The sequence below is a fragment of the Adiantum capillus-veneris genome, chromosome 11 (genome assembly GCF_014529385.1).
Source record: "Adiantum capillus-veneris isolate H3 chromosome 11, ASM1452938v2, whole genome shotgun sequence".
Classification (NCBI taxonomy): Eukaryota; Viridiplantae; Streptophyta; class Polypodiopsida; order Polypodiales; family Pteridaceae; genus Adiantum; species Adiantum capillus-veneris.
Genome location: NC_140941.1, coordinates 93,427,448 through 93,446,235, shown reverse-complemented (window position 1 = coordinate 93,446,235; position 18,788 = coordinate 93,427,448). Strand labels below are relative to the sequence as shown.

Sequence of the window (18,788 nt, the reverse complement as noted above, 5' to 3'; positions counted from 1 at the left end):
AATTTTACAAATTTTATGGAATTTTTAAACATTTTATGATTTATTGGGATTTTTCGGATCAGTTTTTTATTATTTAATGAATTTTTTGAGATTTTATGAATTTTCTACAATTTTTAGGGATTTATCTGTGTAATTTTTGGTTTTTTGTAAGGTTTTTGATTTTTTAATAAATTTTTGATGAGTTTTTTTTATTTTTTATAAATTTTAAAACCTTTTTTGGATTTTTTAATTGTTTTTTGTGATATTGAAAGGTTTTTTCATGATTTTGTATTTTCTTTTTTATTTTATTTTTGACTAATATACAAATAAATGAAATGAAAGTGAGAGAAAAGAAAATGAAATTGAATTGAAATGAAATGAAATTTAAAAGGAATGAAAACAAAATGAAATGAAATCGAAAAGAAACAAAATGAAATGTATAATAGGTCAATGACACAGAAAAAAAGGAAAAAGACAAGGCTTCAACAAGGCAACCGTTCAGGAAAGAGAGAAAGAGAGGTCCCCTTTTTTTTCATCTTGTAGCTTAATGAATTGTGTGTCTAGGTATTCACGCATGTGTGTGTATGTGTGGTGGTTGACAGTGTTCACGTGTACGGAGGAGGGAGACGAGAGAGAGAAAGCTAGAGAGAGAGAATGACAGTGACCTGGTGTGCAGTACGAGACAAGAGAGAGAGAGAGAGAGAGAGAGAGGGAGATACTTGTCGCAGTTGACGTGGCATGCTGCAGTTGGTGCCCAGGAAGAAGTGACAAGGGAGAGAGAGAGACAGTCAACACTTTCCGACACGGCAACGTGAGCCCGCAAAAAATCAGAAATCACCGTCGAGTTTGCCACAAACATCGACACCATATCGGACCGCACACCAAGGTTCACAAAATCCCGCCGATCTGCACCAAAGCTCAAAAATCACTTTTTTTAATTTTCGAACGTCCAAAAGTGCCAAAATTAAGCCGAAAATCACCCGAGAACACAACAAGTCATCCGAAAATCTCAAAAATTACCAAAAAAATCTAAAAATTCTCAAAAATATCTTAAAATTTCTAAAAATCATTGACAATCACAATAGAACATTTTCGGCAAGCATAAACACACCAAAAATAGCGGTTATATTTTGCTTTTTTTTAATTGCGTATGATTATATGATTACTAAGAGTTACATGATGCTGTTATAGAGAGAATTATATATATCATATCATATTTTTCATAGAGATTATATATATGACGTTTCACCTGAAAAGAAAGTGCGTTGTATCCATCGTAGATATTGAAAGATTATGGTTTTGATGATTCAAAAAGAGTTATAATTGTAGATATTAAAGAGCTACGATTTTTATAATTTATGTTGTATTTGAATATTCATGTTAAAGAATTATGTTTTGATAGTTCTTTTTATTATTACTATGTGGATATTAAAGTATTATGTTTCAATGATTTCTCAAATACTTATGATTTGGATGATTTATGAGTAAGCCGACATTCACACTTGTGCTTTGATAATTCATATTATTTCTCTTCTTTGTGAATGTCAATGATTATGATTCTGATGGTTTACCAAAGAGTTATATTTTGATAATTTATTTTTTCTTTTGATTGTAAAAATCAAAGAGTCACAGTTTTAATGTTCTGCTATCATCGATAATTCATGTCAAATCATTATATGATTTAATGATTTATGTTAAGTCTTTACAGATAGATATTGAAAAGTTGCAATTTTGATTATTTATCAAAGAGATATACTTTCACAATTTGAAGATTTTGAGGGGTTTTTCAGAAAGATGGTGTAGCTATAAAAGCACATGACATGGCTTTTCAAGCTGGAACTCCTTTAAGAATGGTTTTTGTTGTCGAGGATATGTGCTCTCATCTTACTCTGCAATGTACGTGAGTGTTGGACTCTACGATACTCCACCAATTGTAAGTTAATAGACTTCGACTCTTATGCTCATCTCATCCAACAAGAGCAACATGAATTTGGATATGCTCAACTCTTCTAGCTTATGAGTAAGCCTAATAATTACGACTCTTAGCATAGAGTTTAATATGACTTGAAGCTTTGGGACTAATGCTTAGCAGCCCAACTCTGACTATGCTAAACAATGTTTTTTGCACCCAGGCGATGACTTTTTACATTCTTATGCTTACTACAAATATTTCTTCAGGTAAAAGTAAGTTTGAATACTCAAAAACAGGATTAGTGAAGAACCAACTTGGCATTGAAGGTTTCTTTTGCCATACATGTTTCATCATCTTTGAATTTGCATTCGCGTTGGTTGGGTTGTCCTTATTTGACTGTGAAGACTCCATTATTTGTTTGATTCTCCAATTAGGCTTGTTGGTAGGAGTCTTTGATGTTGTTGTAGGCCTTTGTTCACTTTCGGCATCTGGCTTTTTTACTAGGAGCATTGGAAGATTTAGGAATCCAAATCTCTTGATGTTTCCATTATTGACTTTGTTGAGCTCTAGGTCTTGTTGCGTTTTTTAGATCTTCATGCAAGTCTGGTGTAGTTGCAGTTGGCTTGTGGTTGATTGGTAGCCAAATCTTTGTATAACCTGTATAGAATCCTTGTCTAAGAGGAAGATTCTTTGAGATCCATCTTTTTATGTATCCTCTTGAGAGTTGTGGTTGACTTTAGCATCTTTTGATGTTGTTCTGTTGTATACATGCTTCTTAGGTATCCTAGGATATTGTCAAGGTTGATACCTTATGGGCTCTCTTTCTTGGGAAGGACTTGATGTTACTTCATATGCTCTAACCTGTGGTTTTGGTACCCATATCTGTTGGTTACCTCTATAGTACTCCTGTTCCTTGTGATGCTATCCATCCCCGGTGTTTGTCTTTCTATGTTGATTTCATGTCTTTAATCCAAACTGGATCATTGACTTTGACTAAATTGCTCGGAACAAACACTTTATTGACTTTCCTTTGCTTTCTTGAGTACTTTGGCTAATATACCTTTGATTTTTTGGGTGTGTCCTTAAAGGTTTTCGTTGGGTCAGCAATTGACTTGAAATTTTGAAAGCCTGAATTGCTTGCAGAAGTTGATCCATGAGGGTTCTTTGATGTAGAGACATATGCTATCACACCTTCTTTGCTAGTTGATGGAAGTTTCACTTTAGCTTTATCTTTGTCTGCAAGATTTTTCTTTGATTCTTGTGACTTCTGCAACTCTGAATCTAGTATTAATGGTACCTGTAAATGTTGTTGGCTACCTCTTGGAGAAGAGAGTAATAGCATTTTATCTTCTTTGTAGGCCTTGTGTTGGTCTAACCATTGATGTCCAATAATGACGTTTGCAAGCATTTCCTTTGAAGGCTTCACTTGAAACTTCACCTGCTCTTCATGATTTTGGATGCTAAGGGTAGCAACCATTTCTTTTTAACTTGTAGCCTTACCCATGATTTCTCTGTTACTTGGCTTGCCCTGAGTAATCTCTAGAATGCTCTGGATATTGTCTGCAACCATATTGAAATTTGCTTCGTTATCCAGTAGAGCAATGCATCTGACACTTGCTCCTTTTGTACTGCTAAGAACTAGAGCTATTCTCATTGCTGGTTCTATTAAAAATCTTTGTCCTCCATTTGTCATGGTATCATCTTGATCCAATTGTGTCTCTATGGAGGGTAGCTTAAGACTTTATTTTCTAATCTGACTTTCATCGGTTGATTCAACTAGCAATGTCTGGATCTTTGGACTTCCTATTGCTTCTTGGTTGTCTATAACCTTGTTCTTCTTAACTACTGGCTTTGGTGGCATTCTTTGCTCAACAACTATCGCCGTTGCTCTTTGCTCTGTTTGATTTTCACTTGCTAATGCCTGATTTGCTTTAAGCTCTTTTGAAGTTCTGATTGATGGAGATGAATCATCTTCAATAATATCTGCTTTGATATCAGTCTCCATTTGAACTGTGCTTGAGGAATTGTGTTGTTGTTCGCAGGTGACCAGTCTTGGTCTTCATTCTTTGTTGTCTGTGATGACTCTATCATATTTGAATTCCGTATCTCTGACATCTTCTAAGCCATTGGTATTCCCATTAATGATGTCGTCTGGCATATCTTTTGCTGTGATCACGTCGAATTGAGATATGATGATCTGTGAACTTACTTCAATGGTGGTTGAGATGATTCCCCACCATTCTGCTCGTTTGTGTCCTGATATGCTCACAAATTTAGGAGCATCTTCTAGCTGTGGTTGGCCACATCTTTTCCAAGTGCGAAAGGACATGAAGTTTTTGTTTAGTGAAAAATCTAGCTTTACTTCTCTAGACAGCGTTTCTTCGTGCTCGCCAATAATCACTACAAGAGGTTGTATACACTTGTGACGCTGTTAGCGATGGAAATACATTGGGTTTTTATACTCCCCGACGTCGTTAAGACCGTTGCAAAGAGCGTCGATACAAGAACGTCGCTATGAGCATCGCTATAACCGTCTCTATATGTGTCGCTATATAGTGACGCCTATAGAGACGACCATAGCGACATTTACATGCCACCTATAGTGACGTTTATAGAGACGCTACAGAGCCTTATATAGCGACGGTCATAGCGACGCCCGAGAGAAAAACATTTTGGTGGCAGGGCATTTACCCATCAACCATATTGAATGTTTCATTAATTGATTCACTTTTGAAAGAAAGTGCAAGCTTAGATATAGACCCAAAGTAGTCACCACAAGAAAATGTAACCATTAACTCCATCATCCATAGTATTGTTTGCAAAATAAAGATACAAAACTGACAAAAGTAAATTGATGAAAGTAAATCAATGACAATTGTACACATCATAGGCAAAATTACTTGATTGTTAAACTTTGCAAATGTAATAGCTACAACACCATTGTCATTATTGAAAAAATATACATGGTTTTCAAAAAGACGTATAAACGTCATCTCATGATACATATGCTATGACAAAAGGAAACTAATGCTATCTAGCTACGGTTAGACTGACGTCGTCTAATCAGATGTCTCATCGCGTCTAAGCGGCGTATCTGTCGGATTCTGCAAAAAAAAACAAATAAGACAGCTTTCTGTAAGTATAAACATATATATAGCGACGTTTATAAAATAATACAACAAATAGAAAAGAGTAAACCCTAATACTAACCATGCCACCGCGAGAACTCAGAATGCCTATCAGGGCATTTAAGCCCTTCCTGGTTGCATACTCACGCTTGTACGGTGTGGGGTCACGTCCTGTCATCGACCATTGTCAAAACATACAAAGAATCCATTATGTTAGAATTTAAAAACCCCTAAACCCTAAACTAACAATGCAAAAACACTTACAAAATCGGCCTCAAATGATGCCCACCCGCCGCTCCCCAAGTGGTGCGAGCTCCCTGCCTCTACTCGCGCTCTGGCTGCCTCTTTTTGTTGCTTCCACTTGTCGGGATTCTCGCACGCTGCTTTCTTTGCATTCTTCCAATCTTCTTTGGCCAGCCAATCTGGTCTGTTCCACCCATGTTTAATTGCTTTTTGCAATTCGGAATGCTTGTGCTTGCAGTATTTACGCATTCGAACCTTCATCACATCTTCATTGAAGCGATCATCTCGTGTTGAACGGGAAACTGGTCATGAAGCATATTGATGACTCTGTCTTTTAAATCACTTAGTACTTCACTCCAGGTGTTTAGTATGTAGTGTCTAAACACCTGAGAGCAAAGACCGCGCATGCGCGAGATCACCTTCTTGCATTCATCATCCAAGATGATGTCGCCGCTAAAGTCGACGGAGTAAGGCAAACCCTCTTGCCGGTGACGCGTGAACCTGGGTGTCCCGGAAGGGGTCTCTAGCGGCGTGTCGATGGGGGTTCGAACGTCAAGTGTCTCCACTGGATTCTGGGCCCCGAAGTGAGGAATGTCGACTAGAGTGACTCCTAGAGGCTCTCCAGACCCGTTGGATAGTGCATCGGTGGTCGTCTTCCCCGTCTCCACTGGATTCGTGCCCTTTGTCACTCTTGCTTTGCATCCTCATATTGTGAAATCCACTTTTGCATCACTGGATTGTGAAGCATACAAAATCGGTTGATTTTAGTCTCTAGATCTTCCATCATCTTCTTCTCAACACTAAGATTGCACATGACAATCTCAGATATGCGCTCATCATCTATGGTTCGCCATAGCATGTCCCGGGCTTTATCAAATATGTCTAGACACTCTCCAATGTATACTAGGAACTCTGATACCAGCCAATCTTCTGCCATGCTACCCTCCGGACGTGCCTTCTGACGCACATATCCCTTGAGCGTTTTCATGAAACATTCTAAAAAGAACATCCATTTGGAATGTATTGTGCCAACTATTTCCACCTCATCAACTATGTGAACAAGAAGATACACCTGAATGGTTAGCATGTTAGTAGGAAAGTGTGTTTCTCAAACATGCACACAACCTCTGCAACGTTTAGTTTGGCGAATGGTATAGAGTCTACGTTGATCTCCTTTTGTGAGATCCATTGCACCAACTTCGCAAGTTTGTAGATTGTGTTACTGACATCAAGAGACAAACATCCCTCAATGGTCACCGGTAAAATAAACTAAAAAACACGTGCAGCAATGATATTGAAATCCACACACGAATTTGTTACACAATTCCCACTATGATATATTACACTATGAACATACCTGACACATTTCATGCCAGTCGTGTGACTTCAAACCGGTAAGCTTTCCTTCTTTAGTAAAACACGTTCGGAGCGAGTGCATTACGCGAGTGGGGGTCCACAAAGATCGAATGGTCTCTTTTACTTTGCGTTCTTGGGCTTCTGTGAAAATTTATGGCGCTTTAGGGAGTTTTATCGATCCATCGGATGCTATCTGCGACCAATATTGCTCCATATGATCCACATTTCTAAGGTCAACCCTGGCTCCCAAAGTATCTTTCTTGCCGATCAGATGGTCCCATAGTAGATTACCCACATTCTTGAGTATGTCCATTGGATCGAGCAAGTGATTGATCATGAGTCGGGGCCAATATGGTAACTCATACCATAGAGAGACTCTTCATCCCTGGGAGCAAACCGTCATCACACATCTCCTTTTCCTCTAACCATGCTTTTGCAGACATCATCGGTGGCTCTCTTCCCAAAAAGCCATCGCGTAACACATGATTCTCTGGAAGATATGCTTGATGACCTTCGTAGATTTGCTTCTTCAATGAGGGCGCCCAACGTGCATTCAGGCTAGGTCCACATGTGACACATGCTCTGTATCCGCTTGTTTGAAGCCCTGCATGTATACACATGATAATAGATAAGCTTGAGAAAAACCAAGATTTACAGTGTTTGAGTTTAAGTGTAAATCACCTTAGCATTCTGTTAGTCTCGGATAGTCATGCATGATCCACATTAGAATGCCTCTAATCAAATCATTCCGTCGACCTGTGTGTCGGCTCATATCCACCACTTCTATGCCAATCCAAAATTGGTGTAGCTCTTCCAATAGTGGACAAAGATACACATCCATATTCTTCACTTTATACCGCCCGGCACAATCAAGCTTTGCCATAGGTGCCCCTTCTTCGTAGTCAACCATGGGGGAATGTTGTAGTTGGCGATGACAACGGGCCATACAATGTAAGATGTTGATCTTTGACCAAATGGATTTAAGCCCCATAGCCAGGCCTAGGTGCAAATATCGAGCTTCCCTGGCAAAATCCGACCATGTTTCCTCTATATGTTTCCAGGCTGCGCAATCTGCAGGAATCCGTAGCACACCATCCAAAGATTTATTCTCCTCATGCCATGATGCTAGGGCGGACATGGACTTACATTCGAAGAGATGCTTGATACGAGTAAGCAGAGAAAAATGCCACAAAACCTTTTGCGGAATTTGTGTTCCATGGAGATCTACTTGATATCTCTCAAAATCACATTTCGGACACTTCTCCATGACTATGTATTCCCCTCTGAAAAGGATGCAGTCGTTAGGACAAGCGTGGATCGAAATTGTAATTCATCCCTAAGTTTCACAAAATCTTTCTTGCTTCCTCTCTGAAATCTGGCATCACATTATCAGCTGGCAGTACGTGCTCTTTGAGAAATCTACACAACAAAAAAATACGGTACAATTGTGTAAAAATCTATCAAATAATTATACATCTAGATTTTTTTATTAAAGTAAACTAATTGTAATAGATCACCTGAAAAGCGTTGTGATGCTAGAGTCACTCCATCCAAACTTTATCTGCATGTTGAGAAGAATCAGGATCGCCTTCAATCTAGACACACGTGCTCCATCATACAATGGGGTATCAGCTTCACTTTTCATATCATCATAGATAAGTCTTTTCTGAATCCATGATTGTCTCGATCATTTCATCAATCTCGGGCTCACACATTGCCTCATTGGGAATGTGGTCTGCATGATCATCCCCTGAGCTGTCAGAGGCTACATCTTGTGGCCTCACATATGCTGCTTGACCAAAGCGTCTACGAACACGTCTATTGGGTTGAAAGATTGCTGCCTGTTGGCCAGCGTCAGAGTCCAACGAGTTATAATTGGAAACAACTTGATCTATAATAGATGGATCGAACACGCCAAAATCTCAAACGTGCTGCAAAGAAAGGCGTCTTGCCCATCGCACAACATGCGTGCATTGAGTACAAGGACATAAGATCCTCGTTGAGAGATATGTGTTTCGGTTGGACGGCCCCACATCCTCGTCACTACTCATAATGAGGGTAAACCTCATAACCTAGACAACAAATTTAATCTTCTATTGACATTCTTCGTCCTTTCTCTCTCTCTCTCTCTCTCTCTCTCTCTCTCTCTCTCTCTCTCTCTCTTTGTTCACACTGTAAACTACCTCACATTCTCTAGTCATGTCCAATCCCCGCACACCTTGGTCTAGAGGTGCACGGAGATCAGAACCACCGGGTTATAATATCATCTTTACTGGTCAAGGCCTATATTTGTGGGTACAAGAAATCTACACACCCACGTCTAATGACAGTGCATGTAGTGGACAAAACCCCTTTGCCTCTTCTCTACCTGTAGCATTTCACAACATCTTAACATCTTTTCACAGTAGATCTTTGTCTGTAGCATGCAGGTACACCATTCTTGCAATGTAGCTAATGCGTACTCAAAGCACTTAATTCTTACTCTAAATTTGACGGGTTGTGTGTGTGTGTGTGTGTGTGTGTGTGTGTGTGTGTGTGTGTGTGTGTGTGACCCTTGGAATCATCATCTTGCATCGCTAATTTCTATGTAGACTCAATTTGCTCTTCATCATGATGGCTTATTGTATGATAACAACAGTCAAACATGCAGGTGGAATTGCTGGTCCGCATGGACTGTCGAGGCTGTGAGCGCAGAAAATTTTCTCATGTAGGAAAACGGAGTCTTTTTCAGTGTTTTTCATATGAGCAAGTATTTTCCATACAATGCTTACCATCATGAGGGCACCTTCATTGACATGCAAAGTGCACCTTCATTGACATGCACTAAAATCTAACCTAAATCTTAAAAAAAGCTAGTCCATGGAACATAAATCTAGATCTAATTTAATCTTAAACTCAAAATAAATCTAAATCTAATTCAATTTAACGTAAATCTAAATCTAATGTAAATAAACCTAAATCTAATCTAACATAAATCTAAATCTAACCTAATTTAACGTCTCTTGGGATAGTATCCTACGACATTAAAACTCTCTTCTTCTCGTGTGTGTGTGTGGGGGTGTGTGTGTGTGTGCCAATAAAAAGAGGAAAATGGTATAACCTTTCTATCACCCAAGTGTGGTAGATTGGTTATGCAATTTCCCTCTTGAATAACAGGTCTTGAGTTCAACTCCTCATTGGCTAGATCTTTAAGGTCTCTTGGGATAGTTTCCTACGATGTTAAAATTCTCTTCTTCTTGTGTGTGTGTGTATGTGTGTGTGGGTGTGTGTGTGTGCCAATAAAAAGAGGAAAATGGTATAACTTTTCTATCATCCAAGTGTGGTAGATTGGTTATGCCATTTTCCTTTTGAATAATAGGTCTTAAGTTCAATTTCTCTTCGGATAGATCTTTAAGGTCTCTTGGGATAGTTTCCTACGATGTTAAAACTCTCTTCTTCTTCTCTCTTTTCTCTCTCTCTCTCTCTCTCTCTCTCTCTCTCTCTCTCTCTCTCTCTCTCTTCCTCTCTCAATGTGTGTGTTTTTGCATTCTTTGTTTATGCATGTGTGTATGTGTGTTTTTTTGTTTATGAATGTGCTCTCTCTCTCTCTCTCTCTCTCTCTCTCTCTCTCAAAAACACAATGTGTGTGTGTGTGTGTGTGTGTGTGAGAGAGAGAGAGAGAGAGAGAGAGAGAGAGAGAGAGGGAGAGAAAGATTGAAAGAGGGGAAGGGAACATGAGAGACAGGAGAGGAAAGGTGCATACCTGGCTCTCTTTCCTCTCCTCGTGTATGTGTGTGTGTTTGTGTGTGTGTGTGTGTGTGTGTGGAGAAGAAAGAGAGAGGGAGAGGGAGAGCGCGGGTTACCTTTGCTTGCTTGAGCGCCAAAAACTTAGATCTGAGATATGAGATCTGAGGTTTCGAACGCTCTCGATTATTTTTTTACCCCTGTTGACGTCGCTATGGCGTCGCTGGTTTACTTGTAACTTAGCGAAGCTCATAGCGACGTCGTGGGTTTTCACTTTTGAGCATCGCACTGCGAGCGTCCCTAATGTGAAGTATCTCTTGTAGTGAATATTGCACTTGATCATCTTAGGATTCGTGTTTGAATTGAATGCTTTTGTTGTGGAAGCGTCCGTTGGTTGAGCTTTATCTGCATTTTCTTTTCTTTGATCACTTGCTTCAATTGATGTTGGCTCCATTCGCTCTAATGTTGCACTTTTTTGCAATTGTTGAGCATTGTCTACCTGCATCTGAGTAACCCTTGATCTTAATAGATCCATTGTACTTTTTGGCAAAATCTGTCTCTTCGGAGGAGATTTTGGTGGTGACCTTTGTGTAGCTTTCTGGACTTTAGCTCCCAGTGACTTTGACCTTTTTTTCACCTGTTCTGGCAGTTTGAGGCTTTGCATCATCTTTAGATAGTCTTTGACTTCAGTCTTATCATCCATTGGAGTTTGTGTGTCAAGGTCATGTGCTTGCTGATATTCGTGCATCTTGATATGCATATGTGAGCTTGGTCACATGTAACTGTTTGAACACTGTTGGACTTGTTGGCTTTTGACTATGACTTGTGGAGATCATCTAGACATCTTGACCAAATTCATGTAAGAATTTGTTGTTCAAAGAATCAATTTTAAGCTTTTCAAGTGTCTGTGCATCTTTATGCTGATTTTGAATTTGTAGTGCTTTTAATGGTGCTTCTAATGGTAATGCAGAATCATTTGATTGCATTAAAAGTGACGAGTTAAATGCACTTACATCGAGATTTGCATTTCCAATTTTCTATGTGCCTTGCTTGGCAGTTGATGTGTCCTTGTTGTCTGGATTTCTTGGACAATATTCAAAAAAATGTCCACCTTTTTTTCCACAATCTGAGCAATACTCCATGACTGGTGGTATTTCATTTGGTTCTGTCATATCAAGCAGGTCAAGAGGAGCTCCTATTTTTGTGCTACTAACCCTAACTTTAAAGATGTAATGACAGCCCTTGCTTTGGGGATGAAAGAGGAACCATTCACATTGTAGGATGGTTATCTTAACTATGGAAATAGGCTATGTGTGACCCAATTCCTTCATGATAAAGTCATGTATGAATCCCATGCTCCTCCCTATGCGGGGCATACAGGAATTCAACCTACTCTTTGAGGTTATCTTAACTATGGAAATAGGCTATGTGTGACCCAATTCCTTCATGATAAAGTCATGTATGAATCCCATGCTCCTCCCTATGCGGGGCATACAAGAATTCAACCTTCAACCATGAAAGTGGACATACAAGAGTATGTTTCAAAATGTGTGGTATACCAAAATACTAAGTTTGATAGAGGGAAGAAACCTAGATTACTCCAGCCATTGCCAATCCCTAATTTCCGATGGGAGAGTATATGGATCATATCTTTGGATTATCCAAGTCTATCCATGGGAATACGGGAATATGGACAATAATCGACAGGTTTAGCAAGCAAGCACACTTTATTCCTGTCAAAAAGACTATTAAGGCACACCAAATGGCAACCATCTTCATATCTTAGATTTCCAAACACCATGGATTACCAACATCCATTATGTCAGATAGAGATCTTAGAACGACCAGTAATTTTTGGCATTAGGAAGAGAATGGGGTCTAGGAGGGCCTCTTTATTTGGCAGTTTAATGAAGTCAAACCTTTAGTATTAAGAAAGTAATCAAAGGACAGATTTTGAATTCAAATAGGCAAAACGGTTAGTTTATTTGAATTCAAATTTCTCCCCCAAGATGAAATTTAAAATCTAGCGGATAAAACCATATCATGTAGCATATCTTTGGAAAGAGCTCAATATGTAGATTCTAAATCAATGATCTCCGCTCAAATCGGAGATCATATGTGGGAGTTATGGAAGGCCAAAAATCATAAAATTGTCCATCTCCTTTTTGGAGAAAAAAGTGCATCCTTTGACCACTCTTACACACCTACCATTCTTGCACACATGGCATACACCTATTTGTCAAAATGTTAATCATCTCCATAAGTTCATGGCAAATAAAGAGGCCCTCTTAGAACCCATCCTCTTCCTAATGGAAAGGCCTCTTTAAAAATCTAGGTACAAAATTGAATTTCTCTTTGGCTTATCACCTACAAACGGATGGCCAAAATGAGATAGCCAATCTTACAATACTCGATCTACTCGATCCCAAGGCTTGATTGAGAAAAACGACAGGCAAAAGTCCTATGAGCCATCAAAAGTATTATGCTAAATTAGCAAAAAGATACTATGGTACTTTCCAAATCTTGAAGCCAATCAATGAAATGGCTTATCAACTCAAGTTGCCCAACCATTGGATCATACACAATGCTTTTCATAAGAGCCTCATTAAGCCCTACAAAGGAGAGCCACCAAGAGAACCAATTATTGAAGACCCTCCAAAAATCAAAGACCAAGAAGAGGTGCTACAACCCGAAACTATCCTTCGGCATGAAGACAAGGTACTATGGCATGGTAAGATCATCCAACGGTATCTTATTAAGTTCAAAAATAATCCTTTTAAAGATGCTAGATGGATGCAAGGAATACAGCTTAAGGATAGTATGACCTTGTCAATGCTTACAATGATGCACTAGGGTAATCCAATGTAAATGCTTTCTAAATGAACAATGTTTTTGTCTTCTAAGTCTAATTCTCTTTTGTGCACAAATTTAAATACTATGCATGCTTAGAATCATGTTTGTGGTGACTACGTCACTCAAACACCAAGTAGAATTTGTCACTCTACTTTGGGAGTATGATATGGACTAAAGAGCAGACATGCTTGCGGGAAGCTACATCTCCCAAGCACCAAATAGACTAGTCAACCTATCTGGAATGATGTCGTGGGGTGAAAAGGGATCCTCTACCCAGCTAAGAAACGTAGACTAATGACTAAAACGTAGATCCAAATGCTAAAGTTCCAAATTTTTAGTCTAAAAGTCCTAGGCCATGGGAACTACTCTTAGTGACTAAAGTGTTGAATGCTAAAGTTAACAAAGTGGCTATAGGGAAAGGACAGAAGAGTGAGCAAGCTGGGAAAGAGACGGCACTCTCTCTCTCGCAAACACACACACATCATTTTACCTTTCCACAAAGCAAATAGGACACATGTCAGGCATGTAGGAAAACCCCCAATTCTTGCTTGAATCCTATTGGATGGACATAGAGGTGGACCAATGAGGGTTCAGCTAGTGTAAACTAAATTTCTTATTTTATAAATGCTTAAAAAACAACCAATAAGAATTAGTCTCCCTAAAATACTATTGGACGGTCAAAAGGTCCAATGAGAATTAAGCAGCCCATAAATTTGCTGAATTTCTATTACCCAGAAGACGAAAAGGTCCAATAGGAATTCAGATAATTAAATTAATTATCTGAGCTTTTACAAAAGGGAAAAAGGATGGACACTTGTCACAAGGCTCTTGACTGGGCATCTCAAATGCTATTGTGGCTAAAATTTTCACAAGCCAATAGGAAGCCAGCAAGAATAAAGAGCTTGCTCAAATGCTATTGGCTAAGCTTTTCAAGGGCCAATAGGAAGCCAGCATGAGTAAAATTGCAATAGGGGTCGACTAAGATGAGAGAGGGGGATGATTTGTGAAGGCATTATTCCACACACACTCACACAAGCTCATGTGTGAAGTAAAGAAAGTCTATCGATCTTCTTCTCAAGATTTAATGGAAAGCTCTTCATCTACTCCAAGCTTGTGATAAGGGAGGCCTACTCCAACAAACTCTTGGCTTGTGATGCAAATCCAACCAAGAGACAAGCTCCAATGCATGTTCATCTCCTCTACCATGCTAATTACTAAGCTATGCTAAGCTATTATGAGTGATTATGTGAGGAGAAATACTTCTTTCTCGTAAGAATACTCCTTCTTCCTCTAGATATACTCTCATACCCGCTAGCTCTCACCATCTTCGAAGGTGTGTGAGGTCTTGGGTCTGAGACTATGAGGGAATTGATGTTATGTGTTATCACGTGTAAGTTTGGTGCATGAAGCTTCCATATTCATTGCACCAATGAGTTTTTACCAAGGAACACAAAGAATTATATTGTACAAAGTCTCTCTTAATAGGAGAAGCTATAATACAAATGCCTAATGGAGGGGGGACAACTACATTATGCACGATCATGTCAATTTACAGCTGCATCATCCTTCAAGGCTCCAATGCATGTGGCCAAACCCTACAAATTACAATAGAATGGTAGGCATGCCTACAACGGCTCCACCCAGATCCATGCCGGCGTTCCTACCGAGTATTCCGCCACTTGAACATTCATTGCCTCTTAGTCTCGATGGCTCTGTGCCATCGAATCCTTCTCTCCTACCTGCCATGGAGGAGAACATACCTCTATTGGAGTTTCCAACCATGGAGGCACCCTCTCAGCAAGGAACTAGAGTCAGCTCAATCACAAATGATTTGTCTTCAACAGTGGTGGTGCAAAGAGACCCAAAGAGCAAGGCTAAAAAGCCTTCCAGTTCAAAGAAAGGTTTGGAGTGGTCAACGACAAAGGTTGTGTGCTTGATCGACTTCTTCGAGGAGAAGTGGACAAGCCTAGGCAAAGGAAACTTCAAGCGAAAGAATTGGTCTAGCCTCGCTTAGTAAATGAACTCGAATTTTTCGTCCACCTACACAGCCCAACAATGCAAGAAAAAATGGGATTCTCTAAGCAAGACTTACCAACGAGAGAAAAGGGCCGAAGAAGGCACTGGCACATCCCCATCTTCTTGGGAATTTTTGACAGAATGTCTCAGGTTCTCAGGAGAACACCCAAGGTGCGTGGGTTGGCCGGTGGCTTCAATGTGGAGGCCTTTCTACCTAGGCCACCAGAGGAGGATGAAGACGATGACAATAGTGAAGCAGACAATGATGATGTCAGCATAAATAACAATGATGGGAATCAAAATGTAGCAGCCCCCTCCCAAGAGGGACCACCAGTAGTGTGCCAAGCAATGCAGGTGCCATAGAAAGTTCTGGTGGTAGGACTATCGACTCCGTTCGGGGCCAACAATGCAAGAAGAGACGTATCTATCCAAAGCCAGCTCCTCCTTGGGCGCTAAGCTAAAGGAAGGGATCTCCAGTTTTGCAGAAACCATGAAAGAGGTAGAGCTCTGTAGGATTGAGGCCGAAGTGCATCGAATTGATGCAGATGAAAGGCGTGCAGAGAAAGCTCTCGAGATTCAACTATAGATTGCGCGCATTTTGGCAGGTGGACGAGATGCTTGATATTAGACGGCATCTTGTAAGGTCATCTCTTGATGTAATCAAGCAATAAAATAAAGCAATACCAACGTCTTTTTAGAAAAAATGTTAGTGTGATAGAGGTTAGTGTCTTGGGGAGTTTGTGAGATAGAGAGTTTGTGCGACAACGAGTTACACTTAGGGTAGAGGAGCCAATCAAAGTACAGACCAAAAACTAGAATAGCCTTTGTATAGATCCACCATATCTTTTTCTTTAATTGAATACGGTTAGGCAGAGATTTTATACGTAAAGAGTTTCACATAAACTATCTTTTGACATCAAACAGAGCTAGCAATCAATACTCAGAAAGATAGTGTGTTGCGTTGTTAATGAGTGAGAGAGCTACAGTTACAATTAGAAATCTAGTGTTAGAGAGAGAGAGAGAGAGAGATGGGAGTTAGAGTCAGTGCAGTGCATAAGTGAAAGACACTGTTAGCATGTTGCAGTGTCGATTAGATAGCGCGAGTACAATGTCACTGATAGGGAGATAGAGGTATATAGTTAATGAGGTAGATAGTTAATGTGTTAGTAAGCAAGTTGCAATGTCGGTTAAATAGCCAGAGTTACAATGTTGGTGTTTGTGAGATATAGATATAGAGTTGATGAGGGAGAGATATTGCGATATACAGTTAGTGTATTATGAGATATATATATATATATAGATAGATAGATAGATAGATAGAGATAGATAGAGATAGAGAGAAAGTTAATGAGTTAGAGGTACATAGTTAGTGCGACTTCACCTTTCTCTGAGATATGGATTTAGAGCGACATAAAGGCAGCGACTTAGCGACTTATAGACACATTTGACAATCAATATAGAGTTAGTGCGATAGTGAGTCAGTATGTTAGTGCATAAGTGAGAGACACTGCTAGCAACTTGTAATGTCGGTTAGATAGCGCAGTTAGAATGTCAGTGTTAGGGAGATAGAGGTATATAGTTAATGAGTGAGATAGAGAGTTAGTGCATTAGTGAGTAAGCAAGGTGCAGTGTTGGATAAATAGCCAGCGTTACAATGTTGGTGTTTGTAAGATATAGATATAGAGTTGATGGGGGAGAGATATTGCGATATACAGTTAGTGTATTATGATCTCCTCTCTCTCTCTCTCTCTATATATATATATATATATATATATATATATATATATATATATATATATATATATATATATATATATATATATATATATATATAGAGAGAGAGAGAGAGAGAGAGAGAGAGAGAGAGAGAGAGAGAGTTAATGAGTTAGAGGTACATAGTTAGTGCAATTTCACGTTTCTCTGAGATATGGAGTTAGAGCGACATAAAGGCAGTGACTTACAAACACATTTGACAATCAATATAGAGTTAGTGCGATAGTGAGTTGGTACGTTAGTGCATAAGTGAGACACATTGTTAGCAAGTTGCAGTGTCGGTTAGATAGCGCGAGTTAGAATGTCAGTGTTAGCGAGATAGAGGTATATAGTTAATGAGTGAGATAGAGAGTTAGTGCGTTAGTGAGTAAGCAAGGTGCATTGTCGGTTAAATAGCCGGCGTTACAATGTTGGTGTTTGTGAGATATAGATATAGAGTTGATGGGGGAGAGATATTGTGATATAGAGTTAGTGTATTATGAAATATATATATAGAGAGAGAGAGAGAGTTAATGAGTGAGATATACATAGTTAGTGCGATTTCACCTTTCTCTGAGATATGGAGTTAGAGCGACATAAAGGGAGTGATTTACAAACACATTGGACAATCAATACAGAGTTAGTGCGATAGTGAGTTAGTACGTTAGTGCATAAGTGAGAGACACTGTTAGCAAGTTGATATGTCAGTTAGAAAGCGCGAGTTACAATGTCAGTGTTAGGGAGATAGAGGTATATAGTTAATGAGTGAGATAGAGAGTTAGTGTGTTAGTGAGTAAGCAAGGTGCAGTGTCGATGAAATAGCCAACGTTACAATGTTGATGTTAGTGAGATAGCAAGAGTTATAAAGTTAGTGTTAGTGAGATATAGATATAGAGTTAGTGAGATATTGCGATTTACAGATAGTAAATTATAGATATAGAGTTAGAGTGACAGAGAGTCAGTGAGCGACAAAGAGAGTTAGCAATCTAGACTCACAATGTCAGTGCGATGGAGAGTTTGTGAGATACAGAGTCAGTGCGATGGGGGGGTTTGTGAGATAGAGAGTTAGAGATATAGTTGCCAAGTTATACGGAGACAATTAGCTTTGGAGATAGGTGGTTAGAGATGGAGTGCATGAGATAGAGAGTTAGAGATATAGTTGCCAAGTTATACGGAGACAATTAGCTTTAGAGATAGGTGGTTAGAGATGGAGTGCATCCAATAACACTTAAGAGTTACAAAGATAGACTTAGTTAGAGCTAAACACAGAGACTTAGAAAGAACTAGACAACGTGCTTTAGTGAAAGAATGATTCCTAAAATATCCAAACAGCAGGCATTTTAGTCAATCTCTTCTAGCATTGGGATTTGCTAATTGATAGCGACCAACCCAATCCCTATTTAGAATGTTGTGCATTCTTTGGCCTAGAATACGCTCTCTCCTAGCACTTCTTGGGGCGGGCATAATATTGCGATGGGGATCAAATTGGTTTTCTGTCACCAGCGTGTGACTACTATCTATCCTTTTTGTTGATTTCTTTCTTATTATCTATTTACTTTCACTTTTTGGAAACACCCCTCGGGAAATCTAACTGCCCTGCATTGCATAGCTAGTGTGGAACTGTCCAGAGGGAGTCCAGGCCTGAGGGCAAGAGAGCACTAAAGTTGGACAAGGACTATGGTTAGCCAAGTGGGGTCATTGACTAGCCAAAGTGGAATCCTTTGCTACAGAGGCTACATTTCAGTTCTGGATGTGGCCACAGTGTACAAAGAGCGTCGGATGACCTAGAAAGATACAATGGCAGCATCTCCTAAAATTTAGGGAAC

At 39.4% G+C, this 18,788-nt stretch overlaps 1 pseudogene; it reads left to right on the top strand.

Moving 5' to 3' along the window:
• Window positions 1–14,725: 14,725 nt before the first annotated feature.
• LOC147447662 (uncharacterized) lies at window positions 14,726–15,832 on the top strand (annotated as a pseudogene).
• Window positions 15,833–18,788: the final 2,956 nt, after the last annotated feature.